Genomic DNA, 23362 nt, shown 5'->3' on the forward strand with positions numbered 1-23362 from the left:
CTGACAGGTTTAATTAACAAAACTCATCCTGTGTATGCACCTGGAGGTGAAAATAAGTTTAATCAAGAGGAGTTGGCAAGCGCCAACAGCTCTGTCATGGCTTTTTTTTTTTTTTTTAAATTATTTTTATTTTTCTTCTTTTGGTTGGTTCTATCTAGGCTTTGTATTTGCAAAAATGGCTCTGGGTGTTGATTAATTATCTTTTGCTCGAGATTGATGAATTGTTGCGGTCTGCCTTGTAAGGAGAACTAACGTTCCTGCAAAAGCTGCTCTGAAGGCTTTAATAACCAGTGCCTTGGAGAAACCACTGATGGCAAACCTCCAACGCATCCCTACCAAGTAACATGTGGAGACCTCATCTGTGTGAGGAAAATGTGCTCTTAGAATGTGTTGAATGATGTTACTGCTAAGATAAGATGGATTTCTGGTGAAGCTGGTGATGTGCAGCTTTCTCAGAAGGTACGGGAATAAGACAGAAGCCACCACAAATCCAATTGCTTAGGTTGAGTTCCTTCAGTTTTGAAACACCAACTGTAGCATCTTTGGTGGGACTTCTGTGTTGGATAACAGATGCTGTCTGGGAGGTGAGAAAATGCCTTCCTTGCTTCTGATGGCAAGGCTGGAGGAGATGTCCTCATGGCTGGCATCACCCAATGGTTTTTGAGTAGGATTTTAGTTCTGGGAGTCTCTACCATGGTGATCTTTTAAATCATTCCGATTTGCTTCTTGATTGCTTCTGGGAGTTCTGAGCTTCACGGCCGGTCAGTGTGATTTTGGGGTGGAAATTCGTGGCCTTCGAAGGTCAACCTGTGGCACCATTCCCTCTATCCACGTGCTAGGACACTCGGGCAGTCTCAGGCCTCCACTTTGGTCCTTCTGCATCCAGGCTTGAAGCATCCAGCTGGGAGCATGGAGCTGGACTGATGCTCCCAAAGGTGCCCAAGGGCCATGCATGTCCCCTGCCTCCCAACAGCAGCCCTGGGGCCTCTGGAGCTGTTGAGTCCCAGTCTGCTCACCCAGCACACCAAAGATGTCTACCAAGCCAAGTTCTAGCAAAGGTTGTGGGCGTTCTACAGGGAGGTTAATGCATTCAAGCTGTCAAAATATTCTTCCTGCTATTCACCCAGTTAACGTGCCCTCTCTTTCTTTTGCCTGAAAAGGCATTTGCTATGGTATTTTAATACATGGTCTGTGTTCAAGATGTTAGTGACAGCTGTTGTATGACTACAGGAAGGAAATTATGACTCCCTAATGATAACATGTCACGGCATGTCTCTTTGCTTTTCTTTTCCTTTAGATGTACATTTCTTCTGCCAATGTCTCCGTCACCGCACACATGCAGTTAATTGTGTATCGATGACATGTTTACCGTGTGTTGGGAAGAGGGCTTTAAGGAAGAATCTGAGTGCTTCTACCTTGCCTTTAAGAGATGTGGAGTTGGCAGAGCAGATGCCCCATGTAGCAACGTGATCTTTTGTGCTTTGGGTTGCTTCATATCTGGGTATCGGCATTGCCATTGCTTTCTTTGGGGGTGACGGACCTACAGTGAGCTCAGTTAAGGATCCAGCATTCAGGTATTGTCAGTTTAATGTCCTACATGACTTCTGTGGCTTCATATTCTGGAAGGGCTGACAGCTGGTGGGGAACCAGCCCATGAAACACATGGAGGAGGATGGCCCATCATTGCCGCTGGGTTTCAGCTGCAATCTCACACCTCCAGCCTTCACAGGGCATCTTGGCACTGAGCTCTAATGAGAAGTGACCAAAAAAAGTCTCTTCATCTGCTTTAAGGAACTTTCTGGAGTGACATGCATGTTTAACCTAGTTTTGAATTCCCTCGGTGTGGGAAAGTTTCTGTGCCCAGGCAGAAGGCCCGGAAGGGTTATGCATCATTTAAAACCTTGTGTTCAAAATAAGGGGCAGGCTGGGGACGGGTGGGGAGTGGAAATGTAGGTTTGTAATTCTCAGCTCAGCAGGAGCCACTGTTTTGTGCAGGGGCAAAAAACCAACTGATTAACAGCTTCTGGCAAGGGCAGCAGCCCTTGATTCCTCTTGCTTCCCACTGGCACAGCAGAGGAAGTGGCCTTTTGCTATGGCAAGCCACCACTGTCAGCCAAGCGTACCTCTGCCCAGCTCCAACTCCGATCTGCAGCACCCCATCAGGTTTTGGGGTTACCTGGAGCAATCAAACAGCTGTAACTTTGCTCTCTGAAGCACAGCCCCTGCTGGTTTCCCATTGGCATCTCAGGCACAGCTTTTGTCTTTACAGGTGGTGAGTTGCTGCCATTCAGCATTAAGTCTTCTAATGCCAGGCTTTTTTTTTTTTTTTTTTTTAGAGAATCCTCAAATATGTGAATAGGAACAGCAGGAACAAAAGGCTTTTTATGATATCTGGAGACAGGAGGTTCTGTGGACAGTCACACTGTGCTTCTTGGGATGTGTGTGGCTCCCAGGGGTGCTGAGCATTCAGGGCAGTACCTGAGAGGTGGCCAAGGTTGGCATCACCCATTGGTTTTTGAGTAGGATTTTAGTTCTGGGAGTCTCTACCATGGTGATCTTTTAAATCATTCCGATTTGCTTCTTGATTTCTTCTGGGAGTTCTGAGCTTCATGGCTGGTCAGTGTGATTTTGGGGTGGAAATTCGTAGCCAAGTCAGCATTTGCCCTCCAGAAGGGATTTTCAGATTGCCTGTAGTGAAAGAGCACAAGTTTGCAGTAAGGATAAACACAGAATGGAAGTTGTTTCAGCTCTTGCTAGTTGTGGCAGCCGCAAAAAGCCAAATGCTGTCTTCCTACTCTGCTGCTTAGAGGAGTGGTGTCAGTGGGAACGACTGGACATCCCTGCTTCCTTACACCCCCTCTGACACAGGCAAGCTGCCGTTTCCATTTCATTTTTTCCCACTAAACTCTGAGTGGATTCCATCCATTTATAGATGAGTGCTGGACAGTGCAAAGCTTGTTTTGCAGAAAGACGTGACAGTGTCTATGTGGAGAACCAGCTTTATCTCCTGAAGGTAGGTTTCAGCGTAGGACTGATGCCAGGAGCTGGGTACAGGCAAGCTTTCCTCCATCCTCACACACACAGAACGCAAAGCAAAAGCAGAGGGCTGCGCACAGAGTGGGGTTTTTCAGCCCCTTTTGCACAGGAAACCCAAATAGTCACTTGGTGAGGGCAGGAGATGCTCCGGGTCGTGCCTGAGGAGCAGCAGCCACACGAGGTCAGTGTTGCACTGTGCAAATGGCTGCGGCACGGCCTTGGAGGAAAACTTGACCCGGAGGGAAGGGTTAATTCGTCGTGGGCACTTCTGCATGCTTTGCTGCCCGCTTTACCTCTGCGTTCGGTGAAACCCGGTGCTAATGAGGAATTTGTCCCTGGAAGGAGATTTTTAGCCAGCGGGGAAGAAAAGCTGCCGGGTGGGAGCAGTGCAGAGCTGGGCGCTGGCAGCCTGGTGGGATGGTTGGGTCAGAACCACCTTGGGAGCTGCAGGCTTTCCCCATGCAGCCAGTCGTTGGGTGGAGGTGCCAGCTGGGCAGGGGTGCCAACAGCCTGGCTGCACACCGGTGTCTGCTCATCACAGTTCCACTCCGCTGACTGGGCCTGAAAAGTCCTCTGTGCCTGCTTGCGGCTCCTCAGCCTGCAAAGTATCCCCCCAGGGTGGTCCGGGCAGGTTGGTGCAGGAGGGCTGCCTGCACGGGGTCGTGTCTGGCTGCTGATGGGGATTTGCATTCCAGCAGCTCCGGCCGCTGCTTCCCCAGGGGCTCAGGGCTCACAGCCGCACTCCAGGGCCCATTCCTGGGGAGCTCTGGCTGCTATTGATGTGGTCTCACTGCTTTAAAGAGAATGGCTGGGACAGTGACAGAAGTGAAATTCATTCTCCAGTAGGCTCTGCGGTTCCTTTATTAAAAACAGGCAGATAAACAAACAAATTACAGCCCCGTTTTGAGCACGTCCTTCGGTTCCTCTTCAAACAGCTTGATGCTGTTTTAAAAAAGCTTTAAGTAAGAACGCAGCCTCCTGAGTCTTGGCTGCAAACTATTGGATTTAGACTTTCCCTGTGCCTCTAGGTCCTCTGCCTTTGCTGTCTGCTGTCTGGCTGATGGGAGCTTTTCATTCGTTTGGCTTTTCCTGGTGAGAGGCTTCAGAACGAGATTCCTTGTGTGCAGTCTTTGATGTTATGCCACAAAGAATCTCCCCTTTTTCCTAATGCTCCACTGAACCCCATTAAGAAAAAAAAAAAAAAAAAAAAAAAAGAAGCAGTTTTATGTAACTGTGCTGAGAGGAAGTGGGGTGACCCATGCAAATAGTTTTTGTGTCACTTACAAAGGCCCAGATGCTACGGTGATGGGTTCAGCAAAAAGATCTGAACCCATTTAGCCAGGGCTGAGCTGGGCTGCCTTAGCATTGCACTGCCTGAAAGGCAGAGGATGTGCAGCTGGGGCTATGAAGGCATCCCTGCCCTGCTGGGTAATGCAGTCCGACCTTTCAGGGATGCTGTGCAGCCCTTGCCAGCTTGCTGCCTTCTCTGCACACTCGTGGGTGTGCTTTGGTGATCCGTGAGTTTGTGAATGTGAGGAACCTCCAGATCTCAGTCTGGAGATGAAAAGTGAGGTGAAACGCACTGTGGACTCTTCTTCCTTCAGAAGCAGATGAATAGCTGTTCTGTTTATGTGACACTTAGTGGCTTCAGCTTTATTGCTTTGTTGACATCAGGTTATAGATACTGGGGCTCTGTCCTTGTTCTCCATGTCTTATATCTTCCAGTACATTTGGTTGGGTATCTCTCATTCTTCCCATGCATGATATTCTTAAAGCTGAGGGAAAGGAGAAGGATTGCCTTCTTCATAGACTAGAAGAAAGCTCCTGGTTTTTAGGCTCAGTCTCTTTGCCCTGCAGGATGGGTTGGTGGCTGAGCAAGGCACAGCTCTTAGGGTGCATTTGCTTTGGGCCCCTGCCTGCAGCATAACAACAAAACAGGTGCCATCAGCATGCCCTGAGAATCCCAGCCTCGTGAAAAGGCTTTGCTGGAAGTGTGTTTTTGGAGAAGAGAAACCTATGCACTGACCCTTTTCAGTATCATCTGATGCGTGCACCATGATTAGAAAGAGTAGAGGAAGTTAAAAATAACCTGTGGAGGAGGCATTCTAATGAGCAATTATCATTCCTTTCCATTGACTTTTGCAGCAAGGCTCTCCATGTGTTTAGTCTTCTCGAAAGAGCATGCCAGATGTTAGAGTGACTTGTTAAGTCCCTGAATACTGTTCTCACTGGCGTACTGAACCATTGTCAGGGCTTTTTTTTTTTTTTTTTTAATAACTGTTAAAATAATTGGGCCCTGAACATTCTGACCTGATAACGCGAAGGAATCTTGGCTGGCTTTCCTAGGGGTCACGTTTGTGAATAGAAAACGCGAGGAGTGTTTGCCAGAACAAAGAAATGTTTCTGCATGTAAAGATCTTCAATAACTTAATCTGAGGTGGAATCATCTGGCTTCAGAAACTGTGCCTCCTGGCAAAAGCTGACTTTTGCATTTCAACATCCTGAACTTTAGTCTTCAAGGAAGCTTTTGTGCTTGTGGGGCTCTGCTGTTCTCCCCAAAGAGTTCTTTGCAGATGATTGACAACGAGGCCAATTCCACCTTTGCACAATTTTAATGTGAGGGAAGCAGTGAGGAAAGCAGGCGTCTCTTTACAAAGCATCTGAAGCGCTTTGCTCACACGTAGGAATCTTAATTGGATTAAAATACAAACGTGCACGTTGTGATTTTGCATGCTATGGATCCCACCCTCTTGTTTTTAGCTGCATTGGCCAAACTCAGTGAAGTGCACGGTCAATGTTTTAGCTTTGCCTTTGGTGTCCCTCGGTTGGAGCTCATTAAGCATTCGGGGAATAATAATTCTGGGACTTGAACTTTGATCTGAGGAATCTGGGAAAGAAAGGGCCGGAAATTGCAGCAGCCTGATTAGCTACCCCAAGTTGATCAACTTCTCTGCCAGATGCAGGCAGAGCTCCCAGAGGCTGGGGGACAATAGCAGTGGTGCAGGAGAGGCTCCTCGCGTGCGGTGGCTGCGCTCCCATCACATCCCATTACCATCTCCGATGCAGATGGCAGCTCGAGCCGCTCCGTGCGCACCCAGCGCCAACCAAACCCTCATACAAAACATCCACTTGGCAGATGACTGTGATTGTTTTTAACCCTCTGTGTTTGTTTTGCTGATTTTTCACACGTTTGGGAGTTGTGCGGTTTCAGCTGGGAGTGGAAACATCAAAATATCTTGAGAGGAGCTCGGCCAAAGCTCTGCTGGGAAGGCTGTCCCGTGCCTGCTCCAAACCTGCGGGCATTCAGAGGTGCAAGGTGGGATTGCAGACCACATGGCTGAGTTTTATGCTCTGAGCAGCACTCTGTTCCTCAGGAAGACATTTAGGCTGGGGTAAAAACCTGCAGCGCTCACATTCAACACATTCAGAACAAGGCAGAGTTTGTCACATATTTCCCTTCCCTCTCCCCCCCCCCCCCAAAATATTCTGAGAGTTTCGACTCCAATTCAGCTCTGTGTTTTGACAGCCTCAGTTTGATGACGAACCACCGCCAGCGCTCTGCTGTGTCTGCCTGGGGATGCTCTGACAACTCCCAGCTCTAATTGAGCAACAGGTTTGCTTCTCACACTGCAGAGTTTGTGACTCTGATCCCTTCTTCTTTGTGAAGCTGCACCCATCACCATTAGAATAGCTTGAAAAGATGGGAATATTGAGCCCTCCATCTTTGGAAAGCTTTCCTCACTGTCTTCACTTTTTCTTACAACTTTTTACGCCTTCACTTTCAGTCTGAGACACAGCAAAGTTCTGCCTCAGTGTCAGAAAGCAGTGACCACAGTGCTGTGCTTCTGCTGCCAAAGGGGAAGGGGATGTGGAGCTTTTCCAGAAAAGCTTCTAAGGAAGACGTTTATTTTGTTCCAGATAGAAATGAAACACAAAATATCACAGCTGAAAACCTAAATGATGTGTGTTCCAGAAAGAGGACACTGTGGTGTTTCATGGACTGTAATTCCAATACTGCTTCTTCCCTCCTTTTGTGGGAGATATTTGGCCCCTGTCCCACAGGGCAGCACTGGGCTGTCAAGTTGGGATGCTCTTCAGGAGGAAAAGTAATCAGTCACTGAGAATAACATTTGAAAGAGACTCATTTTCAAATAAAAAATGCCATTTTGGCACAGTCCTGTTTGCCTGCCCTTCTGCCCTGCTCCATGTTGTGGCTTTGTGCAGCATTAGGAGCTATTTTTAATAGAACATTGGGCATTCAGTGTCAGGGAATGTTGGAGGTTGTGTGTCAGGCGGTCGGCTCTCCATTTTCATGGTGGAGGTGTTTTCCCAGCCCTGAGTAAAGCTGAATTTTATCTTAAGGCTGGAGGACTGAGAAACCATTCCACCATCCCAGCACTTTGTTCACATCCTAAAGCCTTCTCCTTTCCACTGGCTGCTGTTGCAACAGCACCATTTCACTGAATAAACTAATCAGAACCTAAGATTTGTTGCATGTGAGGAAATAAAAAAGGGCTACGCTTTGGTGAAGCTGCTGGAGGTGGTGCTTAGTCCTTATTTTTCCCTCTATGGGTGAAACGGTTACATGAACCTCTGCTATTGTTGCAAGAAAAAGTGGCTTCCTGTGATATAAAGTAATTTTTTAAATAGGAAACATATGGCTGGGCCCTAACAACAAAGTGATATTCAGGTGCTGATGGCATATGCCTCCAGTCCTATTGCAGGAAGCTATCTTGGAAATCTGGTGGCAGAGGCTTGCACACTAATGTTCAGGAAATGCGGTGGGGGAGGGAATCTGAAACCAACATCAGAAATACATTTACATTTTTAATTTCACGGAAAGTTCCTTGCTATTCCTCTTTTCAGAGTCACTGAGATTCATTCCCAGTTGACAGTAATGAATGGATGCTGAGTTAGGAGTGCACTGCTCTATTTAACGCTCATCTGAGGGAAAAAAAGAAAGGTTTTTGGAAGGAGAGCTGCTCTGCAGACTGCTGTGACTTCACCTCCATAGCTGTGTTTGCACATTGCCTCCCTCCAGCAAAGCTCTCTCTCTGGGAAGCGGGGTACCCTCCCATGGGGCAGGATGGTGGAAGCATTCCCTGATTCCAAGGGGTTCAGCCTGCAGGTGATCACCTGTGGCCTTAAGAAACAAAGTCGGGTTGCTGCTGTAGCATCATCAGCTCTTGCATTTCCCTGCCTCTTTTGTGATGACATTGCTCTCGTGGTGCTTCTTGTATTACTGGAGCCAGGCATCAAGGAAAGAACTTGGACTGAGCCAAGGCTGGCGTTTTATTTTTTCTTTCCTGTTGGCATTTCTGTCTACCTGCTTGTAATCACTGCTAAGATTTACCTTTGTTTCCTTATCTCTGTGAAAACTGAGCCAAACATCAAACTTTTTTTATTTTCTGGCCTTTGGCTGAAAACTTCAGATGTGCTGTTCCATCACAGCCCCGACATTCAGGTCTGTTCTTAGCTGCAGGCTTGTGTTGGGCGTGCGACCCTGTGTGACGTTGGTCAGTGGGACCCAATGGAGCCAGAGATCTGCTCACTGTGGATGGCAACTGTTGGAGGCACAGCTCCCCTTGGCTCTGTGAGAGCTGCCTGTGTTGGCTGTAGGACAGCATCAAGCCACAAAACTTGGTCGTGGTTTTATCTTCAGTCACAGAACCCTGCACTTGCAATTGTTCAGTCCTTGCACCATCCCTTGCTTGTGCTTTCATTATTGTTCCCTTACTCACACCTGCAGTGTCCTCATCTACAAATGTGCCCTTGCTTTAACCCTTCAGTGGGCCACAGCTGGGGAAATGTGAAGATGTGAGAAATTCCCAACGGCTCTGGATTTGGGATGAGTTCTGTGTAAAGAAGGGACGTTTGAATTTGTTTTATCCACATATTTTCACTAGAACAGATTGTCCTGCGTGGTTGTGGATGCTCCCTCCCTGGAAACATTCAAGGCCAGGCTGGATGGGGCTGTGAGCAAGCTGGTCTAATGGGAGGTGTCCCTGCCTGTAGCAGGGGGTTGGAACTTAAATGGGGTGATCTTAAATGTCCCTTCCAACCCAAACCATTCTGTGACTTTGGGAGTTATCAGTGGAGCAAAGCTGGAATGCTTTTTGTTTGGCAAAGAGCTGTAAGAAGATACAGGTGGCCTTAACTTTCAGCATGAGACAATACATAGACAAGCAAGAATTCCAAGGTTTTCCAGTAGAAACCTTGGATTGTGTAGGAATTTTCATCAGAGGTGCAGCAAGGTGCAGAGAGCCCAAGCAGGATTGATTGTGGGTGTACAGTGTGCAACCAAGGAGGTGCCACAGGAGATGAGAAATAAGGTCAAGTAGCACGTCTGCTAGAAACGTAGCCTTTCTGAATGGAAAAAAGCATGCTGCAATTTATTGTCAATGAAGACCCATCAGCAGGAGAGAGTGAACCCCATTCATCCCGATTAATTAGGTGTGGGACTTAAGCCTCCGTCTTCCACAGCTCTAGCCACGGAGCCAGGCAGCATCTCTGAGGATTCTGACTACAAAATCTTAGAAAGAATTTTAATTGATTGGTTCCAATGGCTGCTGGAACAATAACAAATAAAGCCTTCTGAACATGGGGATGCCACCGGTTTCTAGAGGGCGTTTTGCTGGGCATCATTTTCCTGAGCGTTTCCCTGCCTGCCCTGACCTGTGTAGCGTTGGTTTGAGGGAGGCACAAGAGCTGCCTTCGGGCAGAAGGCACAAAAGCTGTTTTTTACGAGGCTGGGTGAGGCTGCTGTGTGCTGAAGGGATCCCTCCATGCTGCCACACGCTGGGAAAGGCAGCGTTTGCTGTGATGTCATCCCAACACCGCCAAGCAGCGCGGTCAGCTTGAGGCTGGAGGGGGGGGTGGGAGGAAGGAGAGGGCTGGGGGAGCGCAGAGGAGGGCATCCCAGAGAGGGAATGCTTTTACAAAGAAAAGAACCAAAACACAAAGCTCTCCCTCCCCTGGCAGTCTGTCGGCAGCGCCTGGGTTGTGTGTGCAGTCTCCGGTCGCTTGTCCTACAGCAATGATTTGTTAGACAAGTAGAGCAGAGCTGAGAGCTGGGAGGCGGGGGAAAGAAGGAGTCGAGGTGGAGGGGGAACCTTGGAACGGAGTCAGGAATGAGTGATGGGCCGGGCTGCAAATGTTACCCGAGTGATACCTCATGGAGGGGGGCTGCGAGGGGAAGGGGGAGAGGGGAGGAGAGGCCAATGGAGAACGGGCTCCAGCAGCACAGGGTTTTATTTTTCACTGCTAAATGCAAAATTGATTATTATTATCTTTTTTTCTTTTTTTTTTAGATGCATAAAAAGAATTAACAACAAAAAAAAAAATTAAAAAATCTCTGCTTCTCTCTTATAGTTCCCAGACAAAGAAAGCTGCAGCAGACAGTCCAGACAATGGATGGTCCTTTCTCTGCTAAGCATTTGCCTTTCTCAGCAGTTAAGGTTAAAAAAAAAAAAGAAAGAAAGAAAGAAAAAAGAAAGAAAAAAAAAAATTCACCACCCAAGAACCAAAAAAAAAAAAACCAAAAAAAAACCCAACCCTCATTGAAGGAATGAATTAAAAAGATGACCCCGGAAAATGCGGCAGCCTTTTTATTTGATGAGGAATCAAGTTCATACAGCGTGTCAGCAGAGGTGCTGCGCTTTGGTCTTTTATTTGTTTCCTGGCAATAAGAACATTCCTTTTTAGGCTGATATCATCCTCTCATCTTCTCCCTCCCTCTGCCTTCCCCTCTCTTCCTCTTCTCGCATCCTTTTTCCTTCCTCCCCTTTCTCCCTCGCCCCTTTCTCCCTCGCATTCTCACATACATTACCCCTTCCTTTCATCTCGGGGCTGACCTGAAATGACCTTTTGCCTGGCACTAGACGTGACTTAACTGATAATAGCAGATACTCGGGGGCCTCAAGCGGTGGCTTGTCTGAGCACGTAGAGGGAGGGCAGAAAGAAACATCCTTTTTTTTTTCCCCCTTTCCTCATAGGCAAAACATGGATTTCTCTTTGTAGCAGCGTTTCCTGCAAGGTAGCAATTAATGACGCTTTGTGCCGCTTATTGCCCGTTAGATAAAATCCTTCCAAAGCTTTCCCTGCGGTGTCTGTCCCAGCACACGAGGGAGGGGAAATCTGTCTGCAAGCGGCCAGCAGCCCCGCACCGTCACTCGGCTGCCACCGGCTCTGCATTGCGTCTGCTGCCTTTGTGCTCCGGCTTCAGCCAAACCCACGTCGGAGCAGCACAAACGTCCTTCTGTCTTAAATAATCAACACTTCTAGGCGGCCCATCCGGCCACAAGGTCATTATTTTGCTCCTTAATGTCCCTCGAAGCCATCGCGGTAAAGATAAGATTGCAGGCGGACCCGCTGGGTTTTTATTTTATTATTTGATTTGATTTTTTTTTTTTTTTTAATGTTAACTATTTATTTGGATACTCGGCGAGGTTGGGTGAGTTACCACAGCAACGACTCTGCATCTTGAACATGAAAGGGCTCTTATTGTGCCATGTGGTGCCTCAGAGATACAGAGAAAGGAGGAGGCGGGGAGGAGAATTCCTCTTTAAAGAAACAATAGCCAAACATTATGTGAACTCGGGGGCTTTATAATAAAGTTGGGAGGCAAAAAAAAGAAAAAGAAAAGAAAAGAAAAGGGGCTGCAGCGGTCTGCGGTGAAAAAATGTGCTGACTTACAGAACTTTGGATAAAGAGGTGTGCGTGTTTATAGAAATATTAATTAATTAGCTGTTAAATAAAAGCTGAATATATATACACGTATTTCATTCTCTCAGCAGATCGTTTGCTGGTCGGGCTGTCAGACTGCACAGGCAGATCAGAGCTGAGGGTCAGAGCCCAAGATATGGTTTTTATTTAATTTTATTTTATGAACTTTGTTCTGCTCTTTCTTTGGAGAGAAAGGAAAAGGGGTGGGTGTTAAAGTGTCCAGAAAGGAACTGCAGAGCGGTCTGTTCCCCATTGTCCAAAATAATGGGGTGACTGAATCCCCAGACAATGAGGAAACCTGGATAATAGGGTTACTAAAGGATGCGGAGCAGAAGTACATGAATGGCTGCACGCAGAGCTGAGCGAGATCCAGGGGAGCTTGTTAGCTCAGATTTTCACTGTCCTGCTTGGACCCAGGCTGGGCTGCACATTGTGCCACCTGCACGTCCCTGTGCTGGGACCCAGGGGGGTCTGCGTGCTGCAGAGCTCAGCCCTGTGCTCAGCCCTGTGCTCAGCCCCGTGCTCAGGCTGAGCCCCACAGACCTGCGCTGTGCTCTGCAAAGGGCCAGCTGGAGGTTCCCTGCTCTGCCCCGCACTCAGCTGAGTGCACGTGTGCAGATTTATCACCGATATCTGGGTATGGATTTAAGTTCTCAGACCAAGGAGCTCCCCTCGGAGTCCCAATTCTGTTAGGCTCGGTGCAGCTGTATGCAGAAATGGCTGCTGCTTGCAGTGACCACACCTTCTGTTGATGGGATAAAGGCACCCTGCCCAGGTGTGCTGCATGTAGGAAATGGAGCCCTTCAATGCCTTCTGCAGGCCTTCCCTGGGAGGGTCCTTGGCCCAGAAGCAGCCCTTTGCTTGGGTTACTGTGCTCTGTTTTCCTTTCCACACCTTTGAGAATGCATTGCAGAACTCAAAGCACTTTGTTGCCTGCTGTACCTCACAGGTAATGCATTTCCTTTACAAGTATTTACCTCAGCTCCATGCCTTGTCAGCATGTGGGTGAGGGTGGAGGGAGGGATTGGACCAGCTCAGGAGGACATCTCGGCAGCCTTCTCTGCAGTTTCAGCTTGTTCTGCTTCACGTGGTTGGTAGTGAGATGCTAACCATTGAGACAAGCCTCAAAACACCATGTGAAACTTGGCCTTGTCTCCCATGCTTTGATACAATTTATGTGGGGGATCATGCAGCCAGATGGGAAACTTGTATGGTTTCCAGGCTTTGGTCATTACAACCAGACAGAGTTCTTGGAGTTCCCCTGAAATTTCACAGAAATACCATTTTGACAATGGAAAACAAAAAGTCCTGGACTTCACTGGAAGTTAACATTCGCAATTTAAAATCCACCATGCGTCATAAGTTCAATATTTCCTGTTCCCCTTTGCTTTGGGATATGCAAATCTTAGTTATTAATTAGCTATGCTTACTGAAGGCAGAAAGGTATAAAGATATGGCTAAATTAGTACAGTCACAATCTCTTTGTGAAGTCTTTGGGATGCTCAGTCTCATCATCTGGTTGCACACTTGTGCTGTGCGTGCCCACGGTTTGCTGTCGGCAGGCTTTTATAACAAGATTGTTTCTTCCCAGCCTTGAGAGCATCTTGTTTAGAAGCCTTACATTTTGAATAATATTGCATAACTACTTAGGATTACTTTCACTCTCCAATACAGGTTCGAGCTCTATTCTTAATTACCTGGGTTTCCAGCGCTTCTTTTTAGAGAACAGTCTCTCAGTGGAGTGGGTTAAATGACTGTTGCAGGTGAAGGACAAGGCAAATCATGGTTTACTGCCTGAAAAGCGTGGCTATGTGAAGTGATGATTGTATTTTCCTGAGCGTGTTAAAGTGTCAGCTGTCTGAATGTCTGCGGTGGTGGCATCATAAAAGATTCCTGGTTTCTTTCATACGTAGTGGGCTGAGATCTGTCAGGGTAATATTGGCATTAAACCTGCCTCTAATTTTCAAAATATATGTGAATGAGAGAGTAAGAAAAGGAGTGGTGTTAAATCGCTGATCTCTTTATCAAGAAGAAAAAAAAATGATGGCAGTGGAAGAAGTGAAGTGTATTTGCCTTTGATGGCTGCTCAGGTTAAGGAATAATGGCATATTATGGGTTAGCAGCCAATGGAGTTATGCTTGTAACTCAAGTCGCAGTGGCCTCTGCTGAGTGTTTCGGGTTCAAAGGCTCCTAATGGTGCACGGAGCAGCACAACCTGAGAACGGCGCCCAGGAACAGCTGTGTGTGCAGCGTGGGGCTGCCCATTGCAAAGGCATACTCCAGGCTCAGGAACAGTGTTTGACTCTACGCGTTGTTCAATACATTGCCATCACCTCTGTCTTCCTGCTCGTGTCCTTGTGGCTATACTAAAGCCCACCTCCAGTCACCAGAGTGCCTTCTGCTGGCACGGGTTCCTTGGAAGACCGGAGGCCAGCTGAGAGGTAAGATGAAACAGGAGTTGGATATGAAGCCATGTGAATATTGCTCTGCTCCAAAACCTTCCAATCTGCTTTTAATCCTGTATTTGGAGAGTATCTCACACAGTGAGAACATTATAGATGTAGCTGTTCCTTAGCTATGGGACAGAACACTGTGAAAGAGCACAGCGTCCTGGTGAGGTGGCAGGAGTCCAATTTGCTGTGCCTAGTGATGCTCCTCTGCCCATCCATGGCCTCTGTGCCCACAAAATAACCACTGCTCCCCACTTGCTGGTATGTATAGGACATCTCCTGGCAGTCCCAAGCTCATGGTATCAACTACTCAGCAGACAATTGTTTCCTCTGCAATCAGTGGCTTAACTCCTGTGTGTTAACAACGCCAACAAAAAGTGATTGAGATAAGCTGAGCTTATTAGAAACTGTCGAGTACATTGAGCATGTGGGAATGGCTGCTAAAAGCATTTGTACTGCTTAGTAATTTGAAAGTAGAGAAACATAAAAAGGAAATGATGTCCACAGTGAGTTGGATGGTGTTCCTGCATCTCAGGAGACAAGAGCTGGAAACCGGAGTGTTACTTAAGAGTTTTGACCCCTGAAACTTGTGTCTCCTTCCAGCTGGCAAGTGAGCAGTGCTAAGCGTGGAGCGGTGCTGGGAATGGCTCAGCAAGTCCTCCAGCACAGCTCTGCTTTTGGGAGGGAAAGGGGAGAGGAAGCTGCAGACCCTCTGCCTCTTTCTGCCCCACGTGTCCCGTTGTGCCCACGCGTGCTGCTGCACCGAGGGGTCTGTGATGACTGTGATGGAAACTGGGCAATGATCCACGGTCTCACCTCTTCCATTAATTTCATCGCATAACCTTGGGCACGTAACCACAATCTCTCATCTGTGAGTGGGAGTGGAATCGCTCGGTATGCCTTGAAGTACAGGCTCCCAACTGCCCGTGCACTGCTCTGCCCCGTCCCCCGGCACGTGAGCTCTCTGCTGAACCGCTGCAGGGAGCAGCAAAGTGCTGAAGGCACCGCTGGGTGACTTGGGACTGCCGTGCTGCAGGCGGTGACATTTCAGCAGCTGATGCTCCAGCAGCTCAGGTGAGGGCAGGCAGCCAGGCTGAGCGCTCCTAGGAATCGGGGCGTTGCATCTGCGTGTGCTTTAATTAACCAGCAGGAGATGGCAGGCGCTCGGGAGAGGCTTTCTTAACTGATGCTCACTGAACAGGCTGACATCTGCAAATTTCAGACACGGCTTGCACTGTACCCAATGGGCCTACATCCCTCAGTGCTGTGTCAGGCATGTGGGCACAGGACAGAGGCACTCGGATTGAAGAAGGCTCCTAGAGGAGGAAATTGTTTCCCTTAGAAGTTTCAAATAGAAAGAAAGTAAACTACTTAAAGTATTTTGAGGGGACGGTGCGCTGATAAGCAAAAAAACGGACTGCAGCATCTTCTCATCCCATGGAACAGGGTAGCAGAGCACCTCCCGTTGCCCTTGCTTTGTAACAGTAACATTGCAGCTTAAGTAGCTGTGCTTTTCTCTCTTATGTAACAGCTGAGTTGGTAGGCAAGTTTCATTAATGATTATAATTTAATTGCATAAATTTCTGGCATGCTGATAGAAGAATAGACCCCCTGCTTCAGTGTGCAAAGTGCTCTGGAGTGCTTTTTCCTCTCCTCCTTGTGTTATGACTTGTTTCTCTAAACGTTGTTTTTGTGTAATTATTTGTTTAAATGTCAGAAATGCTACAAATCCTGCAAACACCACTAGGTGTAGCACTCAATACCAGCAGTTTTAGTCCTGCTGACTTTTTTTGCAATTATGTGTTTATGGCAGAAGTACATTTTAAAGTGGTTTCCAAGTAAACACAAGACAAAACTGTTTGCATGGAAAGCTTTACTGAGACGTGCATGTATTGATTGCATTTACCTCTGTAACAAATGAGAGGCTTTCAGTCCCCTAGCAGTTACTGAAGTAGTTACTTCAAGGTCTGCAGTGATACAGAGATACGTGAATGCACCCAGACACTTCAAAAACTACTAAATCCATACAGGATCTGATCAAAAGGAGAAGTATTACCTGCAGAGTTGAGGTGCACAGGTAAAACAGTGATGGTAGTCGCATAAATAGACAACAGTATTTGCAGGACAGGGTGCTGTTAGATTCATGGGATGTAAGACAAACACACCGTGGCATCGCTTTGACCCTGCAAACCACTTAAATGGGATCAGCTAAGACAAGTCACCATCAGCCCAAGAAAGGATGAGGGAGGTCTAAAGAAGAAAGGAGAATGCTTTGAATAAATCAGCAATCAGTGGTCTGAAAGAGAGGAGGAAAAAACCAGCACAACAGATGTGTTCAGATTGGACTGGTGCAAGCTAAGGAAGGCTGCTTGGGAATTTCTGAATGAAGAATCGGCATCAGTATATCCCAAACCAACCTTTTTCATGGTGTCAGTTTGAATGATGCTTTCCGTGAGCCTTTTCAGATGGCTTGATAAGGAATCACGCCTTCTCTTCCTCAGTCTTGGGAAATTAACTACCAAGGTCCCCAAATCACGGTGGTCACACTTGAGGTTGTCCGTCTTGCTCCCGGGGATGATTTGTGGCCACTGCAGAACTACTGCTCTTTGGGATCCTCCTAAAGCATTGATGCTCCTTGGGGGAAGCCTGCTGCCTTTCGCCTTGCCCCACGTCTTTGCAAAGCATGTGGGAAAGCCTTAACAAAGTGATGGCGTCCCCAGAAGGGAGCTGTTAGAATCCTTACTGGCAGGAAAACTCAGTATTGACAAAAATCAAACACTGATAAGGAACAAAAACAAAGGAAGAAAAGTAAACTTTCACCTTTCTTCCCCTCTCCCCCGCAGACTGTCATGAGCTAAACGCAATGTTTTAGAAAGAAACGTAACACATAATCCCAGGGTAAAGCTTAATAATTCTCTCTGCTGCAAAATTTGCTTTATAAATGACTTTCCACTCCTCTCACCCCACTCTGATTCCGGAGCATTGCGCATGCTGGCAATGAAGACCTTTTTTGTTGGAGTGCCAAAGTTGAACTCACCAGCGACTTTAAGTGGAAAAAATTAAATGGATCCGTTTGTTGCATGGGGATGATGTGTATCCTGTGCAAAGCACCGGGAGCAGGAATTTAAGGCAGACTGTACTGGCTTGTAGCTGAGGGAGATGACTGGGGACACGGATATTACCGTCTTGTTTTATTATGTCTTGGCCCTGTTGTGCATATTGACAGTTGTCGTCTTCCTCTGAAATGTTTATGGACAAAACATGGAGCTTGCTTTGCAGCTGGTTCCTGGAGGTGCTACATCTCATAGTCTGAGCTCTAATTCTGGCTAGCCACATAGCAGGGTGTTTGACTTTGGTTGGAATGGTCCATACAGGAACATAACAGTCACCATTCAGAGGAATCTTCCATCTTTGCTAAGGTTCCAGGATCACAGAGAGCAGAAAAGCAAACACTCGAGCACGTTTGGGATTTGTAGGAATTTCAGTTAGATTTTAGGGTCCGGTTCAGTTCCTAAGGCACTGTGATGTCTGAAAGTCCTGCCTTTTGGCCTGTGCCTTGCAATGCCATGGATGTGTATTATCTGCTCTTCATTTTCTTATGGTCAGATGCTGATATTCACTGCTCAGCTAAAGTCTTTATCAGACTGCTGGCTTTGCTGGGATTAGGTACCAGCAAACTCATTAATCCTAGAGGAGCTGATAGATGGTGAGTCTTCCTGTGCTGGCAAAAACACATCCAATTCCTTCAGGATGAGATAATGGCTTTTAGTTATACTTGATCAGAACCAAAACTCTAAATGTTTTACCTTCTATCAGAAATTACTAACAAATCTTGATTAAGGTAGACAAGCTTTTTTCCTTTTTTCATTTTTTGTCCTCTAAAGTATCATGTCTCATTGCAGCTTAGAGACAGCACAAATGATGTAGCACAATCCTTTCAGAAGAACTGCACTGCACCAACATCCTTCTGCAAATATTTATCATATATACCTTGCACAGAAAACATTTAGCCTTGAAACAACTCTCCTGTGAGAGGGGAAAAATGAAGTTCCCTGGGCTCAATGCTGTTGCTCATGCAGTTTGTCTTTCCTCCTCCCTCAGTGAAATTTATTGTGCCTGGAATAGAAACCTTAGGTTGTCATAGGAAATACTTGCTGTTATTTATTATCCTGCAAGAAGACTCTGCTAAGCTAATTCATGCAATAGACTTGAAAAAAAAGGTCAGGAGGAAACAAACAGTCCACATTTTTGGTGAGAAGTCGAAAAAATATGTGAAGCACAGCTCTGAATTGCTGTGAGATCTGAGCGGATCAGCACTGGTCACTTTGACCTCACAGCACTGCAGTGCTGAGCAGCACCGTGGTGCAGGCAGCGCTCTGCTCTGCTGAAGGTACCACTGCCCTCCCCAAGGTCTGCAACATTGGGTTGAAAGTGGTTTTGCTGCAAAATGTCCTGCAGCCAGCTCATGTCAGAGTGCAACAGGGGAGCGGTGTGAGGCTTGCCTTGTTTATTGTGACGTTGAGTTTGAATCTCTGATCAGACTGTGGCTGTGGCTTGATCTTTCCTGCGTTATTTGTAGCCTTTTGCCAGTGCTGTCTCAGATCGATCGTAGCAATCTTTGTAATAATTGCATCCAGCTCCTTTTGAGTACTATAAATCAGAGACGTGATTTGCCCAAACTTATGTGGAAGACCAGAGCAGATCTGGGAACTGCTGTACTTTCAATATCTGCTCTGTCATTCTGTCCCAGCAAAGCAAGTCCTTTTCCCCACCTTTAAAGTTAAAGCTTCTTGTGCTTTTACTTCTACTACATTTAGATTACCTGCTGCATTCTGGGAAACCTGCCAGCTACTCATGTTTAATATTTTATCAATAAATGAATGCATTAATTCCTCTAAAACAGATCCTAAGGTTGAAAGATAGACAGTTTGGTCAAATTTTTGTCCGTGATCATAGAGTTTCACTCAGTTTCTTGCCTCTGAGCTCAGCTTCTTGGGTTTGATGAAAGAGGAGAGAGGGACAGACATGCAGTGTTGCAGTTCCATCCCTTTGAGGCTGTGTACTCCCTGCTGGCACCAGCCCTGAGGCTCCTCATGCAGCCCCCTTTGCTCTGCTGTCCAGGGACAGGCTGTCCCAGAAGCAGCTCTCCTGGGGCCATTGGTGTCCCCATGGTGGTGGGGAACTGCTGCTGGCGGAGCTGAGGTGCCACGTTCCTTTGGTGGAGATGCTCTGACTGTGGGTCACTGCATGCACAGCCCACGTGGGGCTCAGACCCAGAGCTGCTGCAGTTCCAGCCCGATTCCTGCTGAAAATCAATAGAACAGAGGCTTCTGAGTCACGTAACTCCTTTTGAAAAGCTTCTCTATGACCAAAAGCCAAAATGACTGTTGAGAGGACCAGAAATAGAGCCCCACCCTTTACAATCTTTCTTTAATTTATCCTTTCCCATCAACAATTGAAGGATGGATGCATCTGAGCTCCAGGAGCAAAGAAGATGAGAGCCAGCAGACAGCATCCCTTGGGAAGTCCTGTTCTTCTCTCTTTGTAGTGCTTGGAGTGGCCATGGGGAAGCACCGACAGGTAGCGCTGAGCTCGCCATGTCGTGGTGCTGGCACATGCAGCCGTGCCTGCTGCTTGCATATGGTGGAAAAAGCACTATGTGGCTCCAATTCCTCCGGGCAAAGACGATGCTGTAAATAGCATGGCCAAGTTTCAAGCTCTCACAGTACAGTGGGAAGCGATCCAGGCTTTTCTGGTGTCAGGAAGGAGAGCAGAAATGTATTTTATGCATCCTAGGGGGAAAAGAGAAGCAAAGCTGCCCCAGCTGGAGTTGTCAGCTCTGGGAGGGGCAGCCATTTGGCTCTCATTAAGAGTGGCAACAATAGTTCCCCATTGGATCTTGGTGAATGTGTGTTGGTGGGCTCTGTCGTTCACCCTGGAAAGGACTGATGCCATGCCAAAGTCTGTTTCAGGTCTGCGCCTTAGGGCACAGCTTTCTGGTTAGGATATGTAGGCATCGTCCCAGAAATCGAGCAGTCCAAAGCTTGTGCAGCTCCCTGTAGGCTTTTCACTTATCTAAGCTTTTCCCAGTCCTCGTCCTGACTCACAGATGCCTGAAGGACGCTGTTCTCCAGTTGCTGATGATCCATCTGGGGGTCACTTGTTGGCTTCTAGGCACAGCACAAGTCTTCTTTCTCTGCTCCTTTGCAATCCTGCCCAAATCTTTGCTATTCAGCAGCCCTAATTGCAGAGTCTAGAAGGAGTTTAAACACCTCATTCCTGCTGAAATTCACTTCGGACTGCTAGCAGGTCTGTCATCCTGCAGTCCCGGCTCAAAAGCAGGTAGAGCTGGTCCCAGTTTCCCTCAGAGAAACCAGACTCAGTCCTGTGGCAGGACAGAATGTGCATAGCTAGGCTTGTCTTCACTGACAGACATTGTACCACTCCTGTGGACTGGAATGCCCCTCAATGATTTTTCTTTCCAGAAGAAAACTGGAGGTAGAGCACTTTCCTTTTGGACACGGGATTCGTCTGAGCGCTGGGCCAACGCTGTGCTGAACAAATGGTCATGCCAACCTCTTATGGCTAATTAGGCATGAGGGGAATCAGCAGTCTGCTCCCTGTGCTGTGACTCACAGACGGCGGATTTGCAGCGTGCCTTCAGCTTGCAGGGCTGCAGTGCTGTGCACTCAGAAGGAAGATGGATCCCGAGCATACATCCTTGAGGAGCTCGGTGGGGATGGCAGAGCCCTGCGGTGGCAGTGCGTGGTTGCAGCTTGGAGCATTTCATGCTGCTGTTCTATCAGGAGAGCAGCAGGGAGGGTCCAGTTGTGGGCAGCTGTGGGATTTGTGTCACCACGTCTCTCTAGCAGGTTACCGGCACTCTAACAAAGTTGCCATCCTAGGGTCATGCCATGATGGTGCGCTCCTAAGGTGCATTAGTGCTCTGTGCTTTGGTTTGGCTCCTGATCCCAGCTGGAGCTCAGTGTAAGCTCTTGGGCTCCAGACTGGAGCATACAGGCACTCTGTTCCCCCAGGAGTGGCTGTGAGCAATGGATGAAGACGAGGATGGCTCAGAGCACCCAAACTGTTTGCTGAGTGAGCTTGTGTTTAAGCCCTGGGTTCATCACCTCTGAGCTTTAGGATCATTTTGGATGTGAGTAAGGTGCACTGCCTGCCTGCTTTCGATGCCTCAGGCTTTATGAACCCAACAGATTTCATTCTCTTGTGCAGCTGAATGACAAGGCCATGAAAAGTGGCTGAGAGATGGTCCAGGGGGAAAAATCCAGTTGGGCTGACAGCTTGTTCTGTGCTGTTAGGGACTTCCCTGACCAAAGGAAGGCTTTGGGAGGTGAGATGGAGGTGTACCAAAGGGAAAAGCCTTTTGGTTGGTGTGCTGGGGGGTTGATCAGCCTTATGTGGCTGCTTCTGCACATCAACAGGAAACTTTCTTTCTCTGGGGATTTCCCAAACCTCAAGTTAAGCACATTAGAAATACAGCACGGTTGTTTTTGTTGTGCAGTTTGGGGACTTTTCCTTGTGTGATCCTGAAGGAAATGAGGAAGAACAGATCTGTGTGGGCACTTACACTTCTTTTTATCATTACTTTTTTCAAACTTGGTTGCCCAACAGACTGAGTGATTCTGAACCTACCCACGTGAGTTCAGTCCCAACGTGCACTACTACAGTTTGCAATCTAAATGGGGTCTAAGTGGGACATTTGGAATCCAGGGACTTGATTTTTGCCGTGGTCTGTCCCCCTCAAACCCAGACCCAGAGCCACGTGAGGTCTGCAGCTGCTCAGATGCAGAGGTCACAATCAAATTGTAACCTATTTTAAAATGTGGTGTGATAGTGGTTATGTTAGAGGCCTTGGAAATGATGACAGCTTAGATTTTGATCAGTGCTCCTTACCTCACAATACCACAGCCCTTGTTATTCCATTGTAACTCATCGTATGCTGCTTGGTGTTTTTATGACACGGCACTCTGGGCCAGCGTAGCCTTCATTACAAAAAATCTCCTGGTCCTATTGTGGGTGAGAATTGAGATGTGAGAGCTAAGTGTAACCTGACGGGGAAAAAAAATTGGCAAGCAGCTGAAAAGCTTGAAATATAATGAAAAGCTTTAAAAATAACACATGCGATTTTGTAGAATTGCTTTTCTTCAGCCACTCTTGTGGGCTTTGTAAGGAGGGAGACTTCTGCTGCACGGTGCTCAAACGCTCAGACACAGCAATATTGTAAATTGCAAATTGAAGTGCCAGAACCAGTCTGTCCTGTACAGGTCACTGAAGTAGACACAGCTCTTGCCTGAAAGCATTTGTAATCTAAAACCGTGGTGTGATTCCCACTGAAGGTAATGACAAAACTCCGAGTGATTGCAAAGGGAACAGGATGGGGCTCTCACTAAAGGGAAGGGTCTCTATTTTTGCTTAGCAGATACTCCTCACCTAGGGCAAATCCCAGCAACTTTTGTTCAGGAATCCCAGAATCTGAAGAACTTCTTTACGCGGCGCTCATTCCTCATTTTAAAGCAGGTTTGGAAAGACGAGATTTAAAGAGAATTCCCAGCTGTTATTGAAGCATTTAATCATCCTTTAAAAGCCGGTGCAGTTTTATTTTCTCTGGGGAGCGAGTAGCATTAGCTGAAGCATAAAGCAAACTATACCAAGTGTAGAAAAAACTCAGCCCGATGTCCTGTTTGACAAACTGACCTGCGGGTCACAACCTGGGTTTATTGATCTGTGGGGCCATGTCTGGGTGTCGGGCTTGTTTTCTGGACTTTGGTTTCAGCTGCATTCCTGACTTCTGAAAGAGTAGGGGGTGTGGATTTCTACTAGGAGTAACCATTGGGAAGGAAGTAATGTTCATTAAGTGTGCAGGCAGTGCAGGACTAAGCATGCTCAGTGAAAAAGCTTTTCTCCCTTGCCTGTCAAGCCCTGTGTTTGAACTCATTCCAGAATGCCGGATTTACTTTTCACGAAGAAGCAGTACCTGGCCAGACCGCATTTTTCTCGCTCTCCTTGGTCATGGGAAGATTGGAAACAATATTCTTTTGATGCTCAGTGCACTCAGCCTGCGTGCGTGTGCGGCTGTGGCAGTGGAGGAGGAGGACAAACTTTGCTACCTGTGAGACGAAGGCTGGTAGGTC

General features: G+C 47.3%; 1 protein-coding gene and 1 long non-coding RNA gene across 35 annotated transcripts in view; both read left to right on the top strand.

Moving 5' to 3' along the window:
* LOC109371009 (uncharacterized) overlaps positions 1 to 23362 on the top strand; it is a 214789-nt gene that overhangs the window by 83460 nt on the left and 107967 nt on the right. For 6 of the 34 annotated variants that reach the window (XR_014879718.1, XR_014879726.1, XR_014879736.1 and 3 more), the window contains exon 1: positions 22813 to 23355. The exons of 1 other annotated variant lie outside the window; for it this stretch is intronic. The gene's annotated coding sequence lies outside the window, so the exon portion shown is untranslated. Of the gene's footprint in view, positions 1 to 22806; positions 23356 to 23362 lie in introns of those variants that run through there. 27 more of the 34 variants (XR_014879732.1, XR_014879748.1, XR_014879745.1 and 24 more) reach the window with 17 other exon arrangements.
* Positions 1308 to 12547, top strand: LOC146542756 (uncharacterized). Its single transcript, XR_014879767.1, has 3 exons — positions 1308 to 1574; positions 2337 to 3013; positions 10408 to 12547. It is a non-coding gene; the product is annotated as an uncharacterized LOC146542756 (long non-coding RNA).

The sequence above is a fragment of the Meleagris gallopavo genome, chromosome 26 (assembly GCF_905368555.1).
Source record: "Meleagris gallopavo chromosome 26, MGAL_WU_HG_1.1, whole genome shotgun sequence".
NCBI classification, from domain to species: domain Eukaryota; kingdom Metazoa; phylum Chordata; class Aves; order Galliformes; family Phasianidae; genus Meleagris; species Meleagris gallopavo.